Raw genomic sequence first — 25,607 nt, forward strand, 5'->3', positions numbered from 1 at the left:
CTCTGGTGATCTCTAAGAAAATACAAGGAGCACTACTGCCTAATGCCCCATAAAATTCTGACATCACCTTTCCACAGGAGAGGAGGACACACTCGATTAGATGGGCTAATTGTGTGTGGCATATTTAATCAATGTCTCCTGAACGACAAATTCCCACATGCACACTCCCAATGTCGCGTGAAAGCCGTTGAAAGCATCAGGGATAATTGAATTTACATTTATTTATCTTTTATCAAGTGATTTAGTCATTACTGGCAGATACCTGTCACTTTCCCTGAAGGGAAGATGGACACCATAACAGCAGTGCAAGAGGGACAGAGGGTTGACCTTCAGTAGGGTGCAGAATGCAAAACTATCCATGATTTGATGGCAAAAAATACAGATCCTTGATACTAACACGTGATGTTTCTGTACATAAAATCTAACAACTTTGATGGACACAAGAGATTGAAGGGAAAATAAAATAAAACAGCTTTTTTTTATTCTCTGCTGTGTCCCTATTAAACTGCATTATTTAAAGGCACCCCGTGGAACACCAGCAGCACAATGGAGCACTGTGTTTTTATGAGTCCATCCCGCCTCTGTTGTTTGTATTTGCACGGCACACAATTCCACTGCAGGCTTTTGTGCTGATCAGTGTTTGAAAGTGTGATTGAAGAGAACACTGCAAGGTAGTAAACATAGAAGTAAACAACGCATTATGTAAATATTTAAAAAACAATCACCTTTGCAAATGTTTCGTGTAGATGGCAATCTATTCAACATCTTTATTTGACCTCCAGGATCCTCATGGTGTGTTTCAGTGTGCTTTTTTGGTTTGTTTACAAAAAACCTCCACAGAGAACATTTAAGTGTAATCAACATATGATACAAATATGTTTATACATTTTTGCATATCTACAAATAAAACCACAAGCTTCAGTGGATACATAGCAGGACAAAGGACAATCTTTGTTGTTCTTCACTGCATTCTTAATGAACTGCTTTATTAAATAGATTAATGATGTTGATATAACACTGGGATCTCGGGTAGGTCTTGTTTAGTTGTGCACCGTGTAATGTTGATGCAGACAGAGCAACTATGAATAGCACACGTGTGGCAGTTTTGCCCATTGAAATGTTAGAAAAGGATTATTCAAACTCTGGAGGAATGAAAGACACAGATATTAAGCATTAACTGCAGCATTGTAAACGTGAGTAGGAACAGTCCATCTGACAAAATAAATGAATGTATCTATGGTTGACACTAGAGGTAAAATGACAAATAGGCCAGTGGTAAATGTTTGGGTTCAGCTGTCATCACATTAGTCCAGCGATTGAATCCTGCAGTGGATTGGATTTCCATTGCTCAGCAAACAGATCAATTTTAAACGTCTCTTCACTTAGTCGTTGCCTCCATTATGGAAAAAAAACAGCCATCACTGTCTACAGTTAGTCCTGCGCACCAGTACCAGTAGGCTACGGCCTGAGAAATATCTTGAGAAAGCTGCCTAACAACATTTGAATAAATCTAACAAGCATAAAGCAGGTCAGTGGTTGTCATTGGTGTTAGTGAGACTGTACAGTTGATGTTAAACTAAACTGTGATTAACAACAAATTACTCTACACCGATTTGAAAATTTCACTGATTGGCAGAAATTGCTGGGAGTCGCCTAAATGAAGAGTGACAGAAGAGATGGAATGTGCCAAAGGAAGATTAATTCCACGCTCCCTTTTCAAGGTCCCCCGAAATCTCAAATTATTAATAAGTCACGTTTTCCTGCGTACTGTGGAGAAAAATTAATAAGACACATAAATCACACCCAAAGTATCTAAAGCTATAATGACAATTATACTCACATGTTACAACTGTAAATATTGCTCTGACCTTGTTGGTTGTGTGATTGTGCATAAAGAAAAAAAAATGGTGGAGGTGCAGAGAGAGGTTTAAATGTTTTTGCCACTTTGACATAACCAAAATAGCTAGAGGGACCATCGGGCTCCAGTCCAGCAACTTAGTCATGAGGGATTAAAAGGTGATTTAAAAGTTGTAAAATTAATGCAGAAAGCACATTCCAGTAGATACTTGGGGAGGCGATACCATTTTCCAAGGTTAGGTGTATTTTATTCATGGAGGCACATTTCTTGTCTAAAGACATCATTAGTGTAAGATTAATGAGCAGGATCCGAAAACCAAAGGAAAAGTAAGCAAAGTAATTAACAGTCGAGGGTCCTTCTTCCTGATCGGCAATACAAGATTGTGGATGTGGATTTGTATCATTGTAGTTTCAGGGTCATTAATGATTTACACACTAGCTTATGTTGAAAAATAATATTCATGTTCTCCATTGGATCACTGTGGTCTTTCCTCAGCAAACTGTCAACAGGCAATAAAAAGTAAACTAGAGGGGTGCTGGGAGAGCCCAAACCACCGCCAAGGCCAATGCCAATGCTATGATAAGGAATGCAGGAAGAAAAAATCCTGGATCAGCCTATTATCCACATCTGCTCCATAATGTAGAGTTCTTCATTTGGGGCATGGGCCACTCCTCCAAAATCTTTCATAGAAATAGGTTCTGTTGTTTTGGAGTATTCTTGCAAACTGTCTGACGAACAAACAATGGTAACGCTAAGTCCTCTTAAATTAGGTCAAGCTGCATTAAATTGCACATTCATAGAAAGCAGTCTCCTCAATATACCAGATCTATGCATCTTTGAAAGATCCTCACCAAAAGTGAATGGGTTCTTTTATGTTCTATATCCCTTCAATAGTTTCTGAGTAACCCTACTGACAAACAAGTCAACCAAGTGAAAAAACCAACCAATGAAAAGGGACGAAAACATAACCTCCTTGACAGAGGTAAATATGGAAATTTGTATAAAACACAAATGCCGCTCATAGAGTAATAGACTAGAAGATTCATGAATAATATTGAGCACATGAATGTGGTAAAGAGAACACAGGGTATATGAAAGCAAGACTAAGCATAGACTTCTTGGAAAATGGATTTACAGTTCCATTCATGGCCTTAAGCATCAGAGGAGCCAAACAGTGTTTTCCATCTCATGTTATTCATACACCGATAGCTACAGGCAGCACCTTGCTTTTACATTTGTTATTGTGGTGGCTACGTGCTAGTGGCTGGCAGCCTGTGATCTAGGCAGCAACAACCTCACAGTGTTTCTGTGTAAAAAGAGATTACTGACCAGCAGAAATGAAGAGATGCTGCTTGACATTCTTTCAAAGCGTATGAGGCGAAGCGCTGTACGGAGCTGGGTGTCTGACTTTGGGAGGACGGATCCCTTTGATGGTTGTAAAGATCAAAGGGGGGAGATTTGCTACTATCTGCAGTAATTTAAGACACCCCACTCCCCAACACGCACACACAAGCACTCACGACACACACTCATCCTGTGTTAATCTATTTTTCTTAATCCAAAACAGTTTATGTACGTCGGAATAATCAGAAAATGTCACATCAGTGGCTGCTGTTTTTAATTGATTAGGAATGACTAAAGCAGAAGTCCTATGTTAAAAGAACAGTCTCCAAATCAACTCTGTTCATTTCAATTCTGAGCCTGACACCACAGAGTTTCCACCGACTTGACTAAAGTCACAGGGACAATAGACTTCTATTCATCACAGTGGGAGCTCCTCTCAAAGAACTAGCAGTAGTCGAACTAGACACGGAATAGCCAGATGCCATTGCACTATCATGCACTGCCATAAAACATATATGAGCCATTAGACTGCCGTGCCAGAGGATGCTGCTGCTGCTTATGCGGTCTGAGAGGCAAAGGGGGGGGGGGCAGGCACACGCCAGGTGAATTTAGCCAGAGTGCTCGTTTTCTTCATCAGCGTACCAGGGAATAACTGCACATGCAGGGCTACATTTGAATAAGTCACTGAGGAAATTGTGACGTTAAATCACTTGTGAGAGATGAAACATTTCCTTCATCTGTGAGACCGTACCGTCAGTGGGTATCGCGCAGCCCTCTTCACCGCATCATGTCAGCTGGGAGGCCAGCGTAGATATGGAAGCTAAAGCCCTTTTTCCAAGGGATTTCTCTGTAAGAAGGTGATTTTGTTCTCTTGGTGTCTGTTATATTACTTTCAGCGTTTCTGCAGCTAAGGCGAGATCTCATTCCGGCATCGTGGCTGAGAGAAGAGGCTTAAGGGAGATGACAGGCCTCTGTCAGAGCCTCCGTGCCAGGAAAAATTAGGGTTACACAATTACACAAGCGTCACTGCAAAGCCCTCTCCGTTATTGGATCCATTTAAGGGGGTTTAAAGTCCGCTTCTTTGAGAGATACAGTTAGAGGAACCCTGGGAAGAAAATTCAGCCGTCTCTCTCCATCTACATCTCTTTTGCATTTAGACTGGCCAGAGTAAAAAGGGAACAGCAGCTAAGTTAGTCCTGTCACATTCAGCTGCACTGAGCAGATGTTACGTGTCACACTAAATCTGAATAATTGTCTCAGTTTCTATTTTTAGTTTTGTTTATTTTTTACTTGGCACCTCTTTCATGAGAAAAAGACAATGATATCACTGCCTAGTTTCTATTTTAAGTGTTATTAGCTTCTCCAGAGAGACAATTGGCTAACAAAGAAAGCTTTGATGGACAGATTTAATTGCATCTTGTGTTTTCTGTTCATTCTGATCAGTGGCAAGTGCTAGTCAAGATGAATGCTTTTAAATTGAGAAAAAGTGAAGTTCTATTTCTAAAAAGTTAGGGTAGACATTTCCCAACATTAACAATTGTATGTATTCACATGTGAATACCTCTCTATATGTAAGTGAAAAAGACATCCAGGTACCATTTATAGATTAAATTATTATACAGGGAGCTCTTGCTTCAAATGAATCACATTCAACATGGTGAAATATTAAAGTGCTTTTCCTGTGAAGCAAATCCAGGGTGTGCAGTCATTTATCAAGCTTAGTGCACTTGTTATTTGTCCCTCAAATGTGTCTTTGCAGCACAATGAAGACATTCTCTGTGTTTTATATATGGGAGGGAACAGGACACAAGAATCATAATCTTAAATGTCATTTTTTGTTATTTGCTCTTTTCTACATATATAGATAGATATATCGTTTTCCTAAATATTTCTTATTTTATGAGTCACTTTTCGAGGTACATAAAAATGCCCTTAGAGCTTGATCTTGTCAGTTGTGTATAAGTTTTTCTTTTTTTATTTGAACATCTTCACTTTGTGCCAACACGTTATCTGAAGGTCAGGAATTTGCAAGTAAAACATTATCCCCGGGGCGTTGGCATAGACTTGTCTTGAACCTTTAACTTTAGATTAAAAATCGTGTCTCAAATTTAAAAAACATTATCACCTCTAAAGAAATGAGAGAAATGACACTGAATGCATTCTTATTTATTGTTCCAGTAACGGGGGTCAGCGGAGGTACTGCAGGGGGGTCGCAAAATGTTTGGTTGATTAGACCAAACATTTTTTTTTCTTTATAATTTTTGATTTATTTTTCCACATATTTAAATGTCTTTAAATACATATAAACATGCATCCAACATATTGAGAGTCTGATTTGACCCTCTGCCTGACAACCTCCATCCGTCCAAGGTTAGATAAGTTGTGAGCTACCCAGCAGTGTCTGACATTTCACTAATTTGGGAGTATGTGTGCCATCCACAGATGGCTTGAGGATTCACTGTCTCTTATACGTGTATGTTTAAAATAAAAAAATGAATCTGTGAATTACTTTAATAGCTCTGTGTTGTATGCAAGATGTATATTTATAAATGGCAGTGGCATGGCCACCCTGTACCGTGCACATGTTTAAATAAAAAACATGAATATATGAAGCTGTGTCATATTTGAATAGCTTAGTATTGAATGCACAATAACAGGGTAGCTATGTTTATATATGGCACTAGGCCCAATTTAATATAAAACACAATTGTAAACAATATATATAGTAGGGGGTCCCTGCTCCATCTCTCCACCAGTTTGGGGGTCCTTGGCCTGAAAAACGTTGAAGACCCCTGTTATAAACAATGGCTACTAACATATCCCTGAAGAAAATACAATAAAGAAGCAGTCGCATAATTCTGATCTGTGATTTTGCAGTTGGTTGTCGTGCGGCAAGCTAAAGCCATAAGTGTGGTTCCAGTAGATTCCAATGTATATTAAATATTATAAATATTACAGTAGCTCTCTTTCAGATTCATTTTAAGTTTTCAGAACATAATTTTGCATTTGTTAATAGATTAATTTTTCAGGTGTGTCTGGTGAGTTCCTGCGCACATGCAATGGGTCACAGCTTCTTTTTGTAGCCTTTTACCACTGTTGAGGTGAAAGTAGAAGATGAGCCTTTAAAAGCAGAATAAAAAGTCAGTAAAACACAATGCAATTGGATTTCAGAGTTTATGGGAGAAGGTCTTCCTTGGCCTCTGGGGGATACGAGGAACAGGCCCAGCTCAGCACTGCCTGAAGATCTAATGCTGAGCCTCTGCTCTTAGGAGGTGGAGAGATTTTTTGGTGGATGAATAAGAAAATTTATCAAAAGGTTGAAATAAATGAGTGTATAGTACATTGAATTCTACCACAATCTATCTACATGGAACTATGTAACAATCACTCATCAGTGTTCAAAAGGACAATTAATGGTCGAAGAAGCAGAAAAATCGGCCGTTTGTAAAAATGTGTTTTTGATAGACCGATCTACACAATGCAGCTCACATGCTAATTACAGCACTCAATCTTTAATGTCAATGGAAGGAAATACATTCATGACAAAGCGGGATATCATTCCCTTCTTATCGCAAAATGCCAACTGCATGTCACCTCGTATTCCCCTGGGTTTTTATTACAGCTCCTGGGGATCAAACTGTCTGGAAGACTATAAAGGTGATGGCAGTGTTTATGAGAACTGATTCTCAATCAGGCAAACGCGACAAAGTGACTTTCCTCTCGAGCACAATTCAGCCCTCCACACGTGGAGTTATAATTGCAGCTCATCGGCAGAGGAAGGCTGTTTTCACACACCCTCCCTCTTTGTGTATTTTCTGCATTTGTGACATTTTCCATTTTGGATCAATTAACCATTCATTACTCAAAGTGGCAGTACAGCACTATAAGATAAAGTTACTGTTGGACAATGTAATTTTCCTCAGGCAACGTTTAACTGTGAGTTTGTGTCTGACAAGGTTAAATATTTTCAGTGAAAAGAAGATATTTGGATCCGTCTGTGGTTTAGTCAATGTTGAGATTTAAGACATGAAAGTGAGCAACACACCACACAGGACACATCCACTGTAAACCCGCTCACACAGCCAACCTGTCATGGTTATTTGCCTTCATTAAAGTTCCTTGCTGTCCCACCCAGCCCCGACACATTCAACCCTTCTTCCTCTCTTCATTTTCATCAAAACATTGCAAATGAGGTCCTGAGCTCAATTAATGATCCTGCAGCCCCTCCTCAACTGTACCCCTATTAATCACCAAACACACCACACTGCAAGGCCGGGTCTCAGGAACCTGTCTGTCTGGATGTCCATCCATTACAACACCCAATTGTCCTCGCCTGCACACACCCATGCACATATACAGACAAACACGCGCACACACACACACACACACAAGTCCAGGACTGCCATTATTGTGCCTCAATTTACTGTCAAGTGCTATGTTGATTTTAATATTTAGCTGGTTGTATTTAGGATTTTCAATGGGCAGGCACATAATCTCTGCAACATTTCATACTAGAAACATTGAAACCATTGCGAATGTCCCATATCTCCTCACTGGCTTTCAATTCAAGAGGAGTTTGAGACCTTGATAGGTATATTGTTTTATTTTCATATTTAAAGACTTTTGTACACATGCTGTGTAAATTACCTTTGACTTAATGAATCCGGAGAATCACAGTTGGGCATATGTCAATTCCACTACATCAAGCGGCAATTGTCGAATCATACCTCAACAATCACACCCAAGCATGGCAGACCAATAAAGCTTTCGATTTCTTTGGATCCCAAAATAGAGTGTATGAAACAAAATATCAGCTTGTATAAAGCTTGTATACAGATAAGTCTCTGTTTGTCTACAAATTAAGAGAGTTTATATTTATCTGCTCAAACTAAGCTGCAAAAATGAGCATGTCCGGATAACTGGCTCCCTATCTAGAGATGGAACCTGTCTTCACCAAACTGCAATATTAAGAGAGGAAAAAAAAAAAACTGTTCTTTACAAAGAAAAGAGGTGGCTACACCAGATAAATGTTTATACTACAGCAAATCCAGCCGCACGTATTGTCAGAGGTTGCTCATTATCCTCAAATCATTTTCCCTTGTCAGAGTAAAGTTTCCCTTGTCAGAGTAAAGTTTCTCTTAAAAACATCAATGCATATCTAACCACCCTAATCCTTGTTCCTGTTATTCTCTTGTTATTCGCCTACTCAATGCTTCCACACCGGCTAGTAGCTACCCTGCAATACAGAACAAATTCTGCTGCAAATTCTGCTGCAATGTAAAGCTTGACAGTTGGAGGTCACGGCTCAGTAAAGGGACAAGTGACCAACTCTTTCAACAGTAAAAGACCCAAGTTTGCCCTTATTCCCCTCTGACACTTTCTTCTTTAAATGCATTAAAATAATTGTAGGTGTATTAGCAACAATCCGGTGAACAGCAGATTAAAATGAATTGGATATTGACTGGAAAACCAAGAAAACTAGAAAAAGGAACCTTAGAATATCTTGTAAAGTCCTCTTGGCAATTGCTTTAACTGTAAAGTATGTGACAGTTTTCCACCTTTGAATATTACTGTATCACTCAGCTCCAAGTCTCTATTGTCATGCAAGTATCCCAATTTCAAGGTAGCTGATGTGACAACAATTGCGGAGATTAGACCTGATATTGGCCTAATTGGTCGACAATTATTTATTATCCCTTTACCTCCTTTGGTCTTCTGGTCTGCTTTTAATGGAAGGAGATAGTACAACAGCTTGAGAGGCAGGGGCAGTTCGCTTAATTATAATAAATTTGTGGCTCTTATCTGTCCTTAGTCAACCTTGGCCATTTTTACTGCACTCCTTTTACGGCTCCCTCCTCCCAGGCACAGAAAACACCCATCTCCGTGTAAAATATCTGCTTATAACACAAGACAAAGCCCTATCTACAGGCAGCTGTGAGCGTGCTAAGAGAGCAAATGACTCAGCGCCTCAGTACAGCACAGCTTGGACTGCTCAGCATTCGGGAGACGGCAAACTCATTATGTGAATGGATATGTTTAAAACACGTCTGGAAGATCAACAGACTGCTTACTCACAACAGCTGAATTCCTATAGACTACAATGATACACATCAATAAGCTTTTGCTGATGATGTTAAGAGACAATACCTGCATCTCTCACTTGTTATGACCACTAAGCAACAATGTGCCACAAAGGGAGCTGTTGTCTCAAAGGCTGCAGAAGAAGCAAGGAAATAATAATATCCCTGCAGCGACAGAGTGGCAAGGCAGTGGGGCTGGAACACCGGACCAAAACACTGAAAAAAAGAACACAGCAAGAACACCATTACAAATTCACAAGTGGCCTATGTTCTCATCTCCTGCTGGTGGAGTCATAGTAAAAAACAACTCATGGTTTCCTACAGTGACCCTGTACAGTGTGCACCTAGAGCACTCGGACTGTATGAGTAGAGACATGGTTTAGGCTCTTTGGGTACATATACAGCTCACATGTTTTTACCATGTAATTCCTTATAGAATAAGAATGCAGATATCCTAAAAGACGACTGGAAACACGTATTGTCAGTGTACCAAAAAGGCATATATCCAGGATTGCTCCATTCTGGATCGGGGGAGGAAGTGGACAGATGCGTTGTCGATCCTACAGTCTCATAAAGTTGTCTGTGAAGTTATCAACTGGCTACATCACACCAAAACAACACTAGTGTGTACCGTATCCAGTCACTGATAGGAGGCTAGTGAAGTAGTGGTGATGAACGAATGGTGATAACACCAGCCAGTCACAAAACCGAGCAGGTTACACTGATATGTACCTACTGATATGTTTAGGGTAGACACTGGGTCAGAGTGATAGTTGATAAGACCATACGATTGGTGCAATAACACACAGTTATTTAAGTTTTAGTTATTGTTGTTTCAGTCCAAGAAAATCAATAAAAGTAGGGTTGTCGATGTCTGATCCTGAGAAACGAATTAAAGCTTGGAGCAGTGCAGTGAAGATGACTGCTGCAGACATGTTGTATTTCTTTTAAAAATAGCTTAATTCACTGTGACTTTACTGTTACTGACCAGTTCTTGTATCACTGCAAGTCTTAGGAAATGCTAGACATTAAAATGTAGAGATCTTAATAGTCTGTAATTGTTAAATCATGAATATGAATTTGATTCAGTGTTGCAATGTTGAAAACACAACGTCCTCGAAGAGTTGAAGCCTTGGAAGTTGGTTTTTAACGCTCATATTCATTCTTTTTCTAATAACGTTTCTCGACTCCACAGGAAAGGCAATTAACAGAAAAGCATTGGTGTGCACATTTCCAGTGCCCCAAAATCATCATTTGCACATCAAACAGCCTCCGCCTTCATCTCTGCCATTTCCATATAATACCACAAAGGTGCATCAATGTCAAATAGAAGTCTTCATTCCATCTACGGTATGTCTCATCTGCTTGGCTGCTGAGGTAGGTGCACCTGAAATACACAGAGCTCTGAGTGAAATCAAAGAATAAGGGGTCAAGTGAGGAGTAAAACTGTTTCTGAAATCATAAAGGAATGTGTGCTATAGAGCGCTCAGACATTTTTGTAATCATGTTGAATTATCACAGAGAGGAAGGCTGTTTTCACGTGTCTAGAGTTCCTTATCATCAGGATCCAGGCTCTATTTCATAGACTGTGCTCCGGATTGGGGCGAAATCAAATTGAAATCAATGTCCACCAAAGCGGGAGAGCGGGGGGGTCGGACCTCTCGGCAAGAACCAATTGAAAAAGTCACCCACAATTCAAAGAAATTGACACATTCGGATAACACGTTATTAAAGAACTGTCACAATTAATAAAAAGAATAGCTTCTCATTGTTCAAGCTTTGGAACAAGATAAGCAAAGTTTTGCAAGTACTTGTACTCCAATACAGGAAAAGCTTTGTTGCCATTATATGAAGTGATCTTAAGTGGAAAACTGTGACTCTGAGCAGTTGGTAATAATTCTGTTATCAGTGTACGGGCATGTAACATATGAATAACTTTTAATTCACATATTGATGTATGAAAAAAATCTTCATATAAAGTTCTACTACAGGTATTAAAAAATATACAAATAATATAATATATAATTATCTATACCTTGCAGTTTCACAAGGAGGCTGGAGCGTATCCCAGCTGACATTGGGCGAAAAGCATTTGATCGGTCGCCAGCATATCACAGGGCCAACCCACTCGTTTACACACCCATTTACACCTACAGTCAAATATGAGTCTCCAATTAACCTCATACCAATCTGCATGTCTGTGGAGGGTGGAAGGAAGCTGGAGTACCAGCAGAGTGCACGTGAACACAGGGAGAACATGCAAGCTCCACACAGAAACCCCCCGAAGGGATCTGGATTCGAACCAGGAATACAAACAACCTAACATGTACCATTTTGGAAGTATTTCATAGAGTGAATATTTACTTCTGAGAAAGTATATACCAGTGGCAAAAGTAGAAGATGAATCCGATTGAAAATATAATACATTTGACAGTGTACTCCACTGAAATCTTGGTAACTGATAACCTGGTTATAGCACTCAGCTACTTTCACAGACAATCTAAACAGATGTCTCCATTTGTCAGTCTAAGAGGAAAAGGTTTCTTACACTTTACTCATCCAGCTAGCATAACACACTAGTTTAGCTACATGCATTATTCATGCATTTTCTCTCCTCGGAAGGACACATTAAATATTTGTTAACTTATAAAAGCATCATGCAACGCTCTGCACCGCAGGACTATTCATTTTCCAAACGCGCTTCATTGTAAAGCTCCATCTGCTGCGCCACTGGTCCTATTAAGGCAAAGAAGGAAAGCCAGAATATTCGAGAGGAACAGTTTAACTTGAAAGATGGGTGAGAACACAAGGGAGAGGCTCTATATCCACAAATAAATAAGTCACTCTCAGGCAACTATTGCAGCATCTGAGCTGCCACTGATGTTGTACATTGGCAGGAAGTGCAAAACAAAAGGAGACATGTGGCTTTGATTTGTGTACTTTCAGTTTAGTGGCTCGGTTCATATCTCACTCTTGTCGACAAAATAATGAATTCTGTTTAAATCAAATAAAAATCACAGTGTTTATTTTGCTATGTATAAATTGGGAACATATTTTCCTCAAGTTCAACAATCTCAGGATTAAAAGCAGGGTGAGCACTGTATTCATCATTGTTTTAATTTATATTCTTAAATAGTCCGTTTAAATCATCTTCAATCACTAAACGTCCCATGTTAGGATCCTATGTTTCATTCTATGGATGCAGGTAGGCTAATAACATTGTTTAACTAATAGGATTTGGTTATTTTCTGCAGTGATTAATTAGGTTGTATGTTGCTTCATAGGAACAATATTGTATCACAGATAATATCAAACATGTTCAGACACAAACACAATTCTATCACACACAATTCTGTGTGTTGCGTATGAGGCCAGAATACTCAGAATACAAAGCGCTCTGAAACACGTTTTTCTACTCATTCATTTTCTCTCTGCCCCAGCCTCATCAATTGTCTTTTCAATACATGGCTCAGGGATAATTTAATTCAACCCATGCAATGATTTGATATTTATGGGAAACCATACTTGGCAAACTCTGAGATTGCTGTGCAGACTTGGTGGTATATAAAATACTGATAAAAAAAAAAAAAAAAAAAATAGATCTCTTTGAATTAAACAGGAGGAGAAAGCATTATGCAATGTTTAAAGCTATAAAGTCTGAAGGCAGGTCTGTCACTGTACTGTAACTATGGATCTTCTACAAATTGTTCACAGCTGGCTTCATTTTGCAAAAAGTTACCTTCAAGGACAGTTGTTGAAATGCAACAACAAAAATTGTTTTATGTATACAGTGTAAATTAACATGATTACAATAATTACTATCATGATTACAGGCAAATTTGCACCTGATTAGGTCGTTAAAATGCAGCTAGTGTAATAGCTAGTTCACAGCTACCATGCAAACGGCAGTAGTGCCAAATATGCAGGATTATAAATCTTAAATTGTTTGTCCCTTGAACTACTTCCAAATTAGTTTGGTAGCAACAGGGGCTGTTGACAACACAAACTTTTGGCCAGAGTTAGCTGTAGCCCATTTGCATCTGCAGTCGCCAGACAGGATAATATAAACTAATGCAGGACAATACAACAACAAAGACACAAGTGACAAAATGTACTGCTGCTCAACAAACACATTTTGCATTTGAATGTGTAGAATTTGTAGGGAAGGGAGAAATGAGGGGCTGGTTAATGTTTCTAGATTGACTTATCACGTTTGAGCAGGCTCTGGTTGCCTGCAGGTAAACAGTCTATGTGGAGAGCAAAAGAGGTGGACCACATCCACTGAAATGCATCGGCTATTGGTTTTCAGATTTATCTGCATTGATATGCAGATAGCTGTTATTAGAGATTCGCCAAAATGTCATCTGAACAACAAACACCCACAAAAAGTATCACCGTATGTGTTTTGTGTGGAGAAACGTTCAATTCATGTGATTAGCTCCAAAATATTGGCCTTTACCTCTCAGAGCCAATGGGCTCCGAGATTGAAACTGACTAGTTGTACATCAGATATTAGAATATAACAATTTAAGAAAAAACTGTTTTAAACCTGAACCTATCTGAATAATCAGCCCTGATTTGGTTTGACATGATGAGTAACACAAATCTTTCATACAATCTTCATCCATTTTTATTTGCCTGACTCCTGATTGTGTGCCAGGATCTAAAAAAACAAATAAACTCTCTCTTAGCAAGGATTTTAAAAAGACAACACACAGTGAGTCCTGCTGATTAGATAAAATCAAAGCTGACAGTCATTCACTCTCAAAATTGCAAATAATTGTCAACTACAAGAAATATTTTTCAAAACTTTAATGTGAAATTTAGCTGCTTTGTACTGCAGCGCATTTCATTCACTTGAGAAACGCTCAGTTTTTCTGAATTAACGACTCAATTATCTTGATGATTCAGAAAAACAGAGAAGATTTTTTTAGTCTGACTCATTAATTCAAAAAAAACTGGGCGGTTTAAAAAATAAAAAATAAATGCTCGGCTCAATTTTTTAACAGAAAGTCAAGGCTCTCACTTTCATTGAAGCAAACATGTCCCGTCTGTTTAGATTAATCCGGTTATTTATTGGTTTGGGTTTGTGACATTTGGAGATACTTGATACTGTCTTACCTCTGTTGACAATGTACCTGTAACCATGCAGCACTTTTACAGCGTTTCATCCGTCACTTCTGTGCCTGTGACGGCTTCTCACAGGATTTTGAGGTATGAGTTTTCTCCTGATCAACCTTCGTGAAGAACTCACAGAGACAAATGAAGAGGCACAAACCGACCCTACAAAATAAAATAATACAATTTGTAGTTAAAGCCTGGTGATGTAATTGTTCAGAATTTGGTTAGATTTGTTTGACAAATGGTTTTGATTGCACTGCACAACCAAGAGGTGAACTGCTCTGCTACATACACCCACTTAAAATCTTGAAGCTTAAGACGAAATGTGTTAAAAGCCGGCTCTGACATGCTCCTTCTTTGAGTCTAAAACTGCTCTTCTTGTCTGAAGTTTCTCCTCAGGACACAATAAAAGCCACTGTTACATTTCAAATCGTGAAATTCCTCTGGTTTCAATAGACGAGCAACTGCATCGTGAAGTCATTTAACACTCCAGCTCTTTTCCTCCCGGCATAATTAACACATCCAATGTGTCCCTAATTAAGCAATCCGGATACGCCCATTAGTAATATGTAAAAAAAATACATAAACAATGAGAATATCCTCACCCTTTTTTTTATCAAATTTGAAGGGATATCAATTTCCATCTCCCTGTTAATTGAAAATGTTGCAGAGATAAAAAAAAAAAAGAAATATATTCTATGCCTACAAGACATGATTATCCTCATGATTGAGCGTATCAGAAATACACATCAAGACGGGGAAGCTGACTTCACAAATGTCAGATGCTCATCCTGCGCATTGTCAAGACAGAAATAGGGCGCGGAGGATTTCAACAAGCTATTAATGTGATGTCTGGTCCGTCATTGTGCTGGAAAAAGTCCACGGCACACAAAGAAGAAAGGCCACTAAACAAACAGGGCCGGCTGAGATTAGAGGACTGGTGAAGGCTGCCCAGAGGCTCATTAAAGCAGTCTCTCTCTCTCGCTCTCTCTCTTTCTTTCTCTCTCTCTCGCTCTCTCTCTCTTTCGCTCACTCTAGTTTTAAAGCACCACCACTGGCAGAGGCGCCAATAGAAACTCCAAACTGACAGAATATTTCATTAGGGGCCTTGAATATTTAATTTGAATACACATCTTTCGGATGCGTTTCCTCTCTCCTCTCATACATCGAGAATTAGGCGCTGCAACAATTAACCACACTAATCTGCATATGAAGAGGAGCCTGTGCGCGGTGGATGCAATCCTCGCCTGCATTTTGAACAGGTTTAAACGAGGGATTTAAATAATGCGCGTTCCACACATTGTCAGGCCCGGGTGTAGCGGCGAGACCCATCAGTGGCTCGTCAACGCAGCTCGCAGCGCTCGTTAAGGCCGAGGCTGCTCCCCACCCCCACCCACCCTGAGGCCGGCGTTCTGCGGCCCAAAGGAACCGACGTTGGTTCTGCCGGCCCGTCTGCCTTGGCATCACCATGGCAACCGCTCTCTTGTTCACAACAACTCCTTTTTTTTTCCCTCTGGAGCTGAATTTCCTGAAGGCTGGTTCCAAGCTGACAGCTAGCCGTCCAATTGGTGTTAAAGCACTTCAAGTTGACATTGTGAAAGTGTCATGTCTAAATCCCCCCCCCCCCTCCCTCCCTCCTTCCCTCCCTCTGGGGAGAAAAAAGACAAAGCAGTAAAATGAAAATAATTCAAGACAGCTGTGTAATCACCACTTTAGAACTGATTAATGCACCAATGATGATTAATGCATTCATAGAATGCGCTGCAACTATTCTCCTGGAATGTGATCTGTTATTGCTCTGTAGCCTTTTAGTTTTGTCCTGCTGCACAATTTCAGATACCACATTCATAATTCAATCAAAGGCTTTAAGACAAACTAATCAGATTATATTCTTGTAGTTTATAATGAAAGTCCTAAAAAGCCTAAATAATCTACCTTAATACCTAAAATGTCGGGAGAATCCTTTCGGCGTTAGGTTTAGACCAGAAAGAAATCTTCTCAAAGAAAGAGGACTCTATCTTCTGTTCTCTACTTGAGGTATAAAACAAGTGATTTATTCAGAGGGAGAAACAATATATTATATCTGCACATATACTGTAGTATAGAGATAAACCCTCATATGCATCAACAAGCATGAGGCAGAATCTTTCCTACACAAAGGCTGTTTCATTAATGAGTTAACAGTAATTAAGATGTCCACAGTGTTCATTTTAGGTCTTTTCATTAATATATAAAAAATAAATGTTAAAGTGTTGTAGCCACTGAAGGCTGCTAATGCAGAGGCTTTAACCTATTGCTAAGGTTTTTTTGTCTGCCACAGTAATGATCCCCACCTGCTCCCCTAGCATAAGTTCACTGTGTATGTGTGTGTGCGCGAGTGAGATATCTTACTATTCTCACACTGCCATTGCAGAGAAAGTTATTTTGCCCTCCTGTACCTTCTCTGCTCTGTTCGCGTTTAGGGACTTTTACAGTACATACCCATCGTCCCAGCTCTCCCACAGCAGCAGGTTTGTGTTACGTGAGTAGAGTGTAATTCGTTCACTCTGACCATTTGGATTTGGAGCCAGAGAAAAGGGTTTTATTTCATCTTTAAACTAGTTAATGGCAGATGTGCCCATTCCATTGATTTAGATTATTAGAACAACACACAATTGTTGATAAGATGGTAATCTGCATAAGAACTAATCATCTGCTTATAGAGATTAATTTGACCAGGACATATCGGAGCACAATAAACAGGTTCTACTTTACTTCATAAGAGGCCTATACAGGCAGCTATACTTCAATTTAACAGAGATGCATTTAACAGCCATTTACTGTAGTGACCTAGTTTAAATCCTTAATGAATTGTGTCTTTCTTTTTAAATAGCTTGAATATTTTTTTACTTCGGCATAATTTGTCTCAGGTGGGTACCAGACCCCCAAAAACTGTATTCTGATCACTTTCCTTTCTACGTTTCGTACTCTGATCCACTTCTAGTCTGTATCTCCCTCCCTCAATTAGTTTTCCTCTCTTCGCTGTCTCAGCGGACTGTTACTATATCCGGCATTCACTGTTCAAGCCGCACACGACAATTAGACTGACATGATGATAAGCTTTTGTACTTACAACTTAACAGCTGCTGACACCTCAGCTCTTGTCGCCTCCAATATCAAAGTAACCAACGATGACAACTATGTTAACGTTAGTATGATGAAAACAGACAAAAGAATACAAGGTTTGGACTGTATCGGTAATTTATTTAGTTGGTAAGTGGGCCTTACCAATAGTACTTTCCACTAATGATAAGGTCAGTCTTCTTGGGTCCCGAAATCCAAACGGCTGATAACTCCTGGACAATGCCGAATTTGGTGCCGGAGGTATGTACTCAATTAGTTGCCCTGCTTACTGGCAACATAACAACCCCCCCCGTTCACTGAATTCTGGTGGCATCAAGCTTTTGACACAGCTATGGCAACACTTAACGTTAGCCTTAAGTTAGCTTCATGCTACAACGTAATTCAAGTCAACACGACAAAATCCCTTAAGTCAAACAAACGATTGAAAGGGCAAGCCAAATATCAACATTTTTGGTCCGGACCTGGCCCTGGCCAGTTGGGTGCAAAGAGACTTGATTCTTGTATCCACTGTCAAATTTGTAGTTGGGTCAATTTATGACAAGAATACTTAACTGTTAACTGTTAATTTAAATTTCAAGTATCAACTTGCCTTTACAAAGAAAAAGCCATTCCTATCAGTGGCTGTCGTTTTTTGCTTATTCTTAAGAATATAGCATCAATTCTGGCACCATGTTAAAATGTCACAATGGTATCAGAAAAAAAACAAATACGATACTCAATACTCATAATAACCAATTCATTTGTTTGTGTAGTTTGCCTCGAATCATCTGAACAGTTGGTTACAAGTATTTAAATAAACCCACCTTGTGAGAGATGCTGATTGCGGAGAATTGTTTTTCAAAAGCTGCAACACTTGAATGATGCATTAGATGATGCATATGAAAGCAATAAATGCCTTTTCTGCGTTAATGGGGCGAATTGCACAACATGACTGTATGTGGGACAATTTAATACTGCATAATAAAATTCTTCCTGCTGTTTTCCTGTTGACTATGGTTAGCTTGTGTTTATGGTCATTTTAAAGCACAGTAGAGCTCTCATAACTTTCCATTACAGTTGGGAGGGAACCGAACACCAACGCCGTCTGGTACTGTCCCCACCTCAAAGAGAAAATGCTTCAGTCCTCACCGGGGATTGTCATTAAAACCTTTCAATCTACAATGAACCACTAAAAGGCAGTGAAGCCACTTTAAACTGTTCCCTCCTTTACTGATGTGGTTGTCTTGATCTGTGTCAATATATAAACAACAGTTTTTTTGTGGATAATAATCCCTGCAGCGATTAATAGTTATGGTTGGATATTGACGTTTTAAAGTGTTATTAAAGTAAAATAAATAAAAGTTAATCATTGTGCTATAATATTGAATATACACAATTTTCTCTGAATCTGTACCAATAATAAATTCCAAATTTAGTTAAATAATATTGATTCTATTTGCTCAAGAATAACCTGTTCATGCAAGTTCTGTAAGGTCTGTTATAAATGCTGTATTCACCGTGAAAGCATGAGGCCAGTTTGCAACAGTTGTGTCTATGGAAGTGCCTTTGTGGATAGTGTGATAAATAGTGCATGCTCAGATGTGTCTGGCTGGACTACATATGACAGCTGGGCAGGGTGTGTGAAACGGCAGCGCACCTAGATGGTGCTTTTGGGTCAGAGACAGATCACGACGTCTCGGTGCAAAGAGGAATCTGGTATAAGAGATCTTCCTCGCACAGGCGACACAGAGGAAGTGGGCCTCATCCTGTCGGAGCTTGAAATATTTAGTTGATATCACAGACGCTGAAAGTAGTTGTAGCTCAAGTGTGACACGATTGAAAACCACAGCACGCCATTAATGATTGAGGAAAAGATCAACCAGATCCATTTTTTATTATTCTTGTGTCAGCCTATTTATGAAGTCAAACAAAGACTTGTAGGTAGTTAATCATTTTTTCTCACTTTTCTCCCCCATTTTTCTGGCTCGCTCACTGAACATATTGTTTCAACTGAAGGCACCGCCTTAAATGAATTCTTATTAGCGGTCTAAAAATAGCCTCCTGGTTTCAGGGTCTAGGCTGCCTATAATCTGACAAGCACAGAGGGAGCTTCATGACCAGCCAGCTGCTATAAGCTTCAATGAAAAACATAAGAAATATGGGCATTATATAAATCTCATGTGGGATATTAGTAGCTGTTCTAAAAGATTTCTTGCCTATCATCTGCAAATCAATATGAGGGAGATGGCCCCCCTTTGTCTCATGTCGCACTCAGCGTATACAGCATGTATGACTGCAGCTCGGCTGTTGATTGTTTTATCTTTTTCATCCAAATGTTCCATAATCATAATCATCCCACATTAATTTGCCATTTAGTGCGGTACATCCACACAGTGAGAACCAGCCATCGGGGGTTTTAGGACATGAACATAAAAAGGCAAAATGTTATGAGAGCCCATCGATGTGCATTTAAACTCAGGCTGAACTTGGGCGTGTTATTGCTTTACTGCATATGATGGTTTTTAATGTTCCTGTTGTGTTCATACTATGGCTCCATTATTTTTCCAATTTCCTCCCTCTCCCACTTTCACCCCGTGCATGTTGTCCAAAACCACGTTAAATTGTTTTGTAGCCCTGAAGCCAACACGACGACGTGTTTTGTAAAGACACTCCTCAGCCTTTATCCAATGTATATCTTCTCATTGTAGATTTTGTGTATAGGAAATGATGATGATAATAATAATAATAATAATATAAAGCTTTTAAAATGCATATGGGCCATGATTGTGAACATACCATTGCATAAGGCACCACAATACATAAAGGTCCACTAAATACAAAGCTGTTATTGGTGGTTACACGTTTTTTGTTGATTTCAGGTTTGTTTTAAATATTACAACAGTTTACTTTGAGTCCACAATTCTGCAGGTGTAGAATTCAATGTCCCCACTAATTTAACTGAATAGCCCAAAAGCGGTCTCCCTTATCTGTGATACCCACCCACCCCATGCTCTAAACATACTGAAAAAAAATACAATCATTGTAAAATATCAACAAAACAATCTAATTTCATCATCCTACTCTTTTTTTCATTAAATCATACTCCTGTTTTATCTCCCGCCTCCTCTTTCTGTTGTCCTGTTGGTGAGTGCCCTCCCTTTGTGTCTGTGGGTCCTTTGTTGCAGTTAACATCTCAGGTATTAGTGACATGCTGGTGTAATAGTTGGTCTGGTTCTCTCCATTGCTCTGGACTTTCACAGAGTTTCAGTTTCAGTGGAGGTTTTGTCTTTTCTTCTTTTGGCCTCTGTTCTTGGACTCATGTCGACTTGGTACGGTCTCGGGTTTGACTGGACTATTGTCGGGCCCTCTCTACATAGAGTCTGGCATCGATCTCAATTTTTCTAGGCTTATTGACCACAGAGCGATTGATGGCGAGCTCAAAAGGAACCATTGCTTTGGGAATATGATGCATTTGAGTGTAATCTATCTTCCTGCATTCCCTTCAGTCACCGTGGGCAAGTTGCAATGTCGGCCGTGGAGCGACCTGGCTCTCAATCCACCGGGAAGTAGGTGGGGATGCAGGATAACAAACTGCACGAGGGACCTCAGCAAGGAATTGCTTGAACATATGCACCAATTACAGTGAGCACAGTGTGCATCCTTTTCCAAACACTGCTGTGCTCGCCACACACCCCCCGAGAAAACATCTGCTCCTGTACACAGATCCAAATTCCACTTCCACGTATACACGTGTGTTATTCTGGTACACCTGTGCACACAACTACACACAAGTCACATGAAAATAAAATATGTGCCTTTGATTAGGCACATTGTAATGTCCTTATTTCCTACCAAAAAGGGAAATATAGATATTTTCTGTTATTATCCGTATGCTCACCAACTGTGAAATTGAAAATAATTTACAAAACGAACAAAACTATAAGCTTCTAATTCAATATTTCATTATTTCTGTTTGAAAACAAAGGAGATAACCAGAGAATGCAAATCTGTGTAACTTTAACTTTTATCGTCTGTGACAATCACATCATCTGTACTAAAGGTCCAACAAGCATGTGTTTCCTTGGACATTGCATTTACCATCTGAACCTTTTTTGAATAATTTGGTTCATTTAGACAAATATGATGGAAAACACATCTGCGGTAGAATTATGCTAAATCAAGCTTTATGCAAAAGACAGAAGGAGCAAAATACAGAATATAATTGATCACACCATGATGCCACAACAATACAAGATTATCCACCTACTGTTTATCTGTGTATGGATACACTTGAAGAGCTAAGAATTAAGCATGTTAAATACACTTCCTTGCTTTCTTTAATTACAATATGGCATAATTGGATCCTCAGCTTCTTTAGAAATTACATGTACCCATATGCTGGTGTGCCCACTCAATAGACCATCATCTTATTACAACCTGCTGCCACTGGATCATAGAAAGACATAATGAGACCACGTGCGTACAGATGTAATATTGGGATGAATGGAACCCTCATGTTGTAAAGTGCTAAAAAAATAAAGCTGTAGCTCTACATCTAAAGACACGACAGAGTCAATTATTCAACAGAACAATTACAAATTACAACCAAAATTACAATATACAGCTGATGCAAACAAAAGTGCTAAATAGTTAATACTAAATAAAATGTGCAGAAAGAATATTTATTTTACGTTTTCTGTTTGAAAACATTCAGTTTGGCTTAGTACAACACTTTCACTGTCCTGACCAGTATTGTATGATCACAACAAGAAATTACGCATTTCCTCAGATGCTCATCTGTTACACCCCACTGGATATTCCCATGAATATTGCTCCTGATTCGGGCGTTGACCGTTGAAAGTTTCAAACAAAGCTGCCGTCAGCCAGACACATCATCAACTTCCTGGGAGTTGTATTAAGAGGTCACCCTTTCCAACCAGTCAGAGCACAAGTAATATCTCCACTGCATCTGCTCTCTCTAATTTAAGGGATGTGCTCTTTTCCCCCCCGAATCACAAATCACAACTCACGGAGACAGGGCCGACAATTTAATTTTCCAACCCATCCAAGTACTGGCAGAATAAGTGCATGACCTCGTGGGGTTTTCCCGCTCAGCTAACTGTTTGGCTATGCCACACACAGATTCCAAGTTTATACAGTGGAATCATCCACACTCAGATTATACAGGGATCGATGCACACTGAGCCCCTGAAAGATCTCACTACACTTTTTCCTCCTAACAAGCACAACTACAAACCATTCGCTTTGGATAATGAAACTCATATTTTATGTCGTACAAATGGGAATATTACGGAGGCCTGTCAGTTTATGAAGTCGTAACCTATGCCCTGAGCAGACTGTATTCCTCTTCATGCAGCATACAGCTATGCTATTAAATAAAAACATACATAAATAATGTAGTACAAGTTAGTACACTCAGCCACATGCACAGATGTCACTGCCTTCATTACTGCTGATGCAATTGTCGCGACAAGATTTTTGATTTCACAAATCAAACAAGGTCATGATCTCCTCATGTAGCATATTGAGGGTGCCGCTCATATATATTGGGTGTTAAACACATCATTTGTGCTTCTGGACTTTGTTCCTCCGACTAAATAACAATTTCCTTCAAGGAGAAAGGAGATTATTATTATTGAAGACCACACTGGAGCACTGGGATTGCAAAGTGATGCAACAGCTAATGTTTGGCAGTTTTCAATTTGAGTTTTCTGTTGTGGAATCAAATCAAACTTGTCACTAACTGAAAGAGCGCTTGTCTAAGTTCCCTGATTTGACGTGACTCACTGCCAACTGTGTGCTGTCTCGGCACATCACAGTATGAATGATGTGTGTGGGCAAACAGAGGGTGGTGGAAATGGTGATGCTAGAATTTATGCCTGCTTTCTAACTAGACATTATGCACTGAATTCTCATTTCCAACCCACCAAGTATTCAACCCATAAAACAAATTTTTTAAATACGTAAAAGATGCCCTGTTCATTTGAAAATATTATCTTAATTAGCGTCCACAATGACTCTCTCATGACGACCAGATCCCGCCAGTCACGGCTGCGTTTCTTAATCCACAGCACGCTGGTTCGGTGCGGTGGCGGCAAAAGTGGTGGACACGTTGATATTTACTGTCGCTCTCATCTCACAGTCCTGGCCATAACGTGGATAAGCCAAATACACAATGCCTTAACGCGATGTTGGCATTTAATAAAGCTAAGCACGTATAAGCCAAAGCGACGTCAGTTTCAATAGCCACCATAAAGGAATCAAAAATGCCGCTAGGACATATTGTTGCAACAATGGTTCTATTAAACGTCATAGGTGCAACCGCACACAGCACTTTGATCTGAAACCAGGATACATGTATTTATCAAGAATAAGGGGACATGAATAACGCGATTTCTCAATGTTCCATGTAAACACGGCTTAATAACTGGGATACCAGTGCAGATGTAAACAGTCATAGGAGATTAGGATGCAGTGACATTACTCATTTCACCTGACCACATTACTTGACTACATAAACGTTGGGGGAAGGTAGTCCATTAAATCGTTCACACAAAATTATATCATGATTAAAAGACACAGCACACAACTTATGTTCCAGGGCATCAGTAAGTGACATGTGGTCCACACGGACAGATTTCTGCTCTCAGTGCAGCTCCTATAAGTTGACAGGTTCATAAATGTAAGAAGAATTGTTTAGCATGAGAGAGAGCCACAATACACTGGCCATAAGGCAGGAGTTCCTAATTACTGCCTTGTGGGGCCCCGCATATCATCAGCGGCAATTTTTGTGTGGCAAATATTCCCACAACAGCCTTTGATGTAATTACTTTCCAAACAGCTCCCCTCTAGCCAATATCCTGTTCTAAATTCATGGCTCGGCTTGTTCGCAACGTCACTGGAACACACACGGTTTTCATTTGTTGCCCTGTAGAGAAGAGAGACGCTGCAGCAAACCACACGACATCCACTACCCAGTAGAGAAGGTAAAGAGGTGAATCAATCGATAACAAAACGATGTCATGGTCAATTCAAATATTTTAAGTTTAGATGCGTGTGTAATCTGTGTGGTCAGCAGCTGGTAGTGTGACTATAACCACAATCTGGGAGCAAAGGCGACATGAATTCTAAATTTCAACCACAAATGTCACCGTCTGCGAACCATGAATGTTGGAACAAATTGTTGTGCCAATCCATTCAACATGTTGATATGTGACATATTTGACCTGCTGGGGGCACCACAGGAAAGGTTGGCACTTCACCAGAGTCATTAGATTCTTCTGCAGGGCACCGTGGATGTGTCCCAAATTTCAAGGCAGTCCATCTAAGAGTTGTCGAGATGTGTAACAAAAAACACGACAAAAGTCAAACTGCCGGTGGTGTTAGGGGAAAAGTTCTTGGATCATCAGAGTCAGTAAGTTTTCCTCTGCCAGGCACCAAGACCTTCTACATAAAATGTTGTCTTTATCTGTTCTGTTAGATATTTCAGTTTGGATAAAAGTGGTGGATCAACAACCGACAGATAGAGGACAGGGTATAAATTACAGCCAAGCCGCTATAGCTTAAAATAAAAGGAAGGTTGTTGACACCTTAGACTTAAGCTCAACAACATCAAATTAGTCTGTATATTTATTTTTCCTGAGCAGCCACTACTCTCCATCCTTTCCTTGGTGTGATAGTCAGACACAATAGTGTTGTCTTCCCCTGCACACCTCGTTTAATGGTGGCACTATTATTTGTTTGCTGTCAGGGATATTTCAATAGAATACAAGTTAATTACATTTTCTCTTCCCCACAGTAACACACCAACTTCATTTGAATATACCTGAGCAAATCAGCAACGGTTAATCAGTAGAAGAGAATTAACAAGAAGCAAAGTGAGCGTCCAGGATAATGTGTCAGCTCCATTCATAAAACATGTCTCAATTTGGATCAAAATGCTCAAGAGGCTTCAAAAGCATCCAAAAGTATGTCCTTTTTCACAATGGCTCTTATTCAGGGGAGCTTACTGAAGAAAGATGTGTGTGCCTTGTCGGTGGAGATTTACCGGCCTTTACCATAACATGTTGTAATGTGAATAA

Source organism: Platichthys flesus, chromosome 1 (assembly GCF_949316205.1).
Source record: "Platichthys flesus chromosome 1, fPlaFle2.1, whole genome shotgun sequence".
NCBI lineage: Eukaryota > Metazoa > Chordata > Actinopteri > Pleuronectiformes > Pleuronectidae > Platichthys > Platichthys flesus.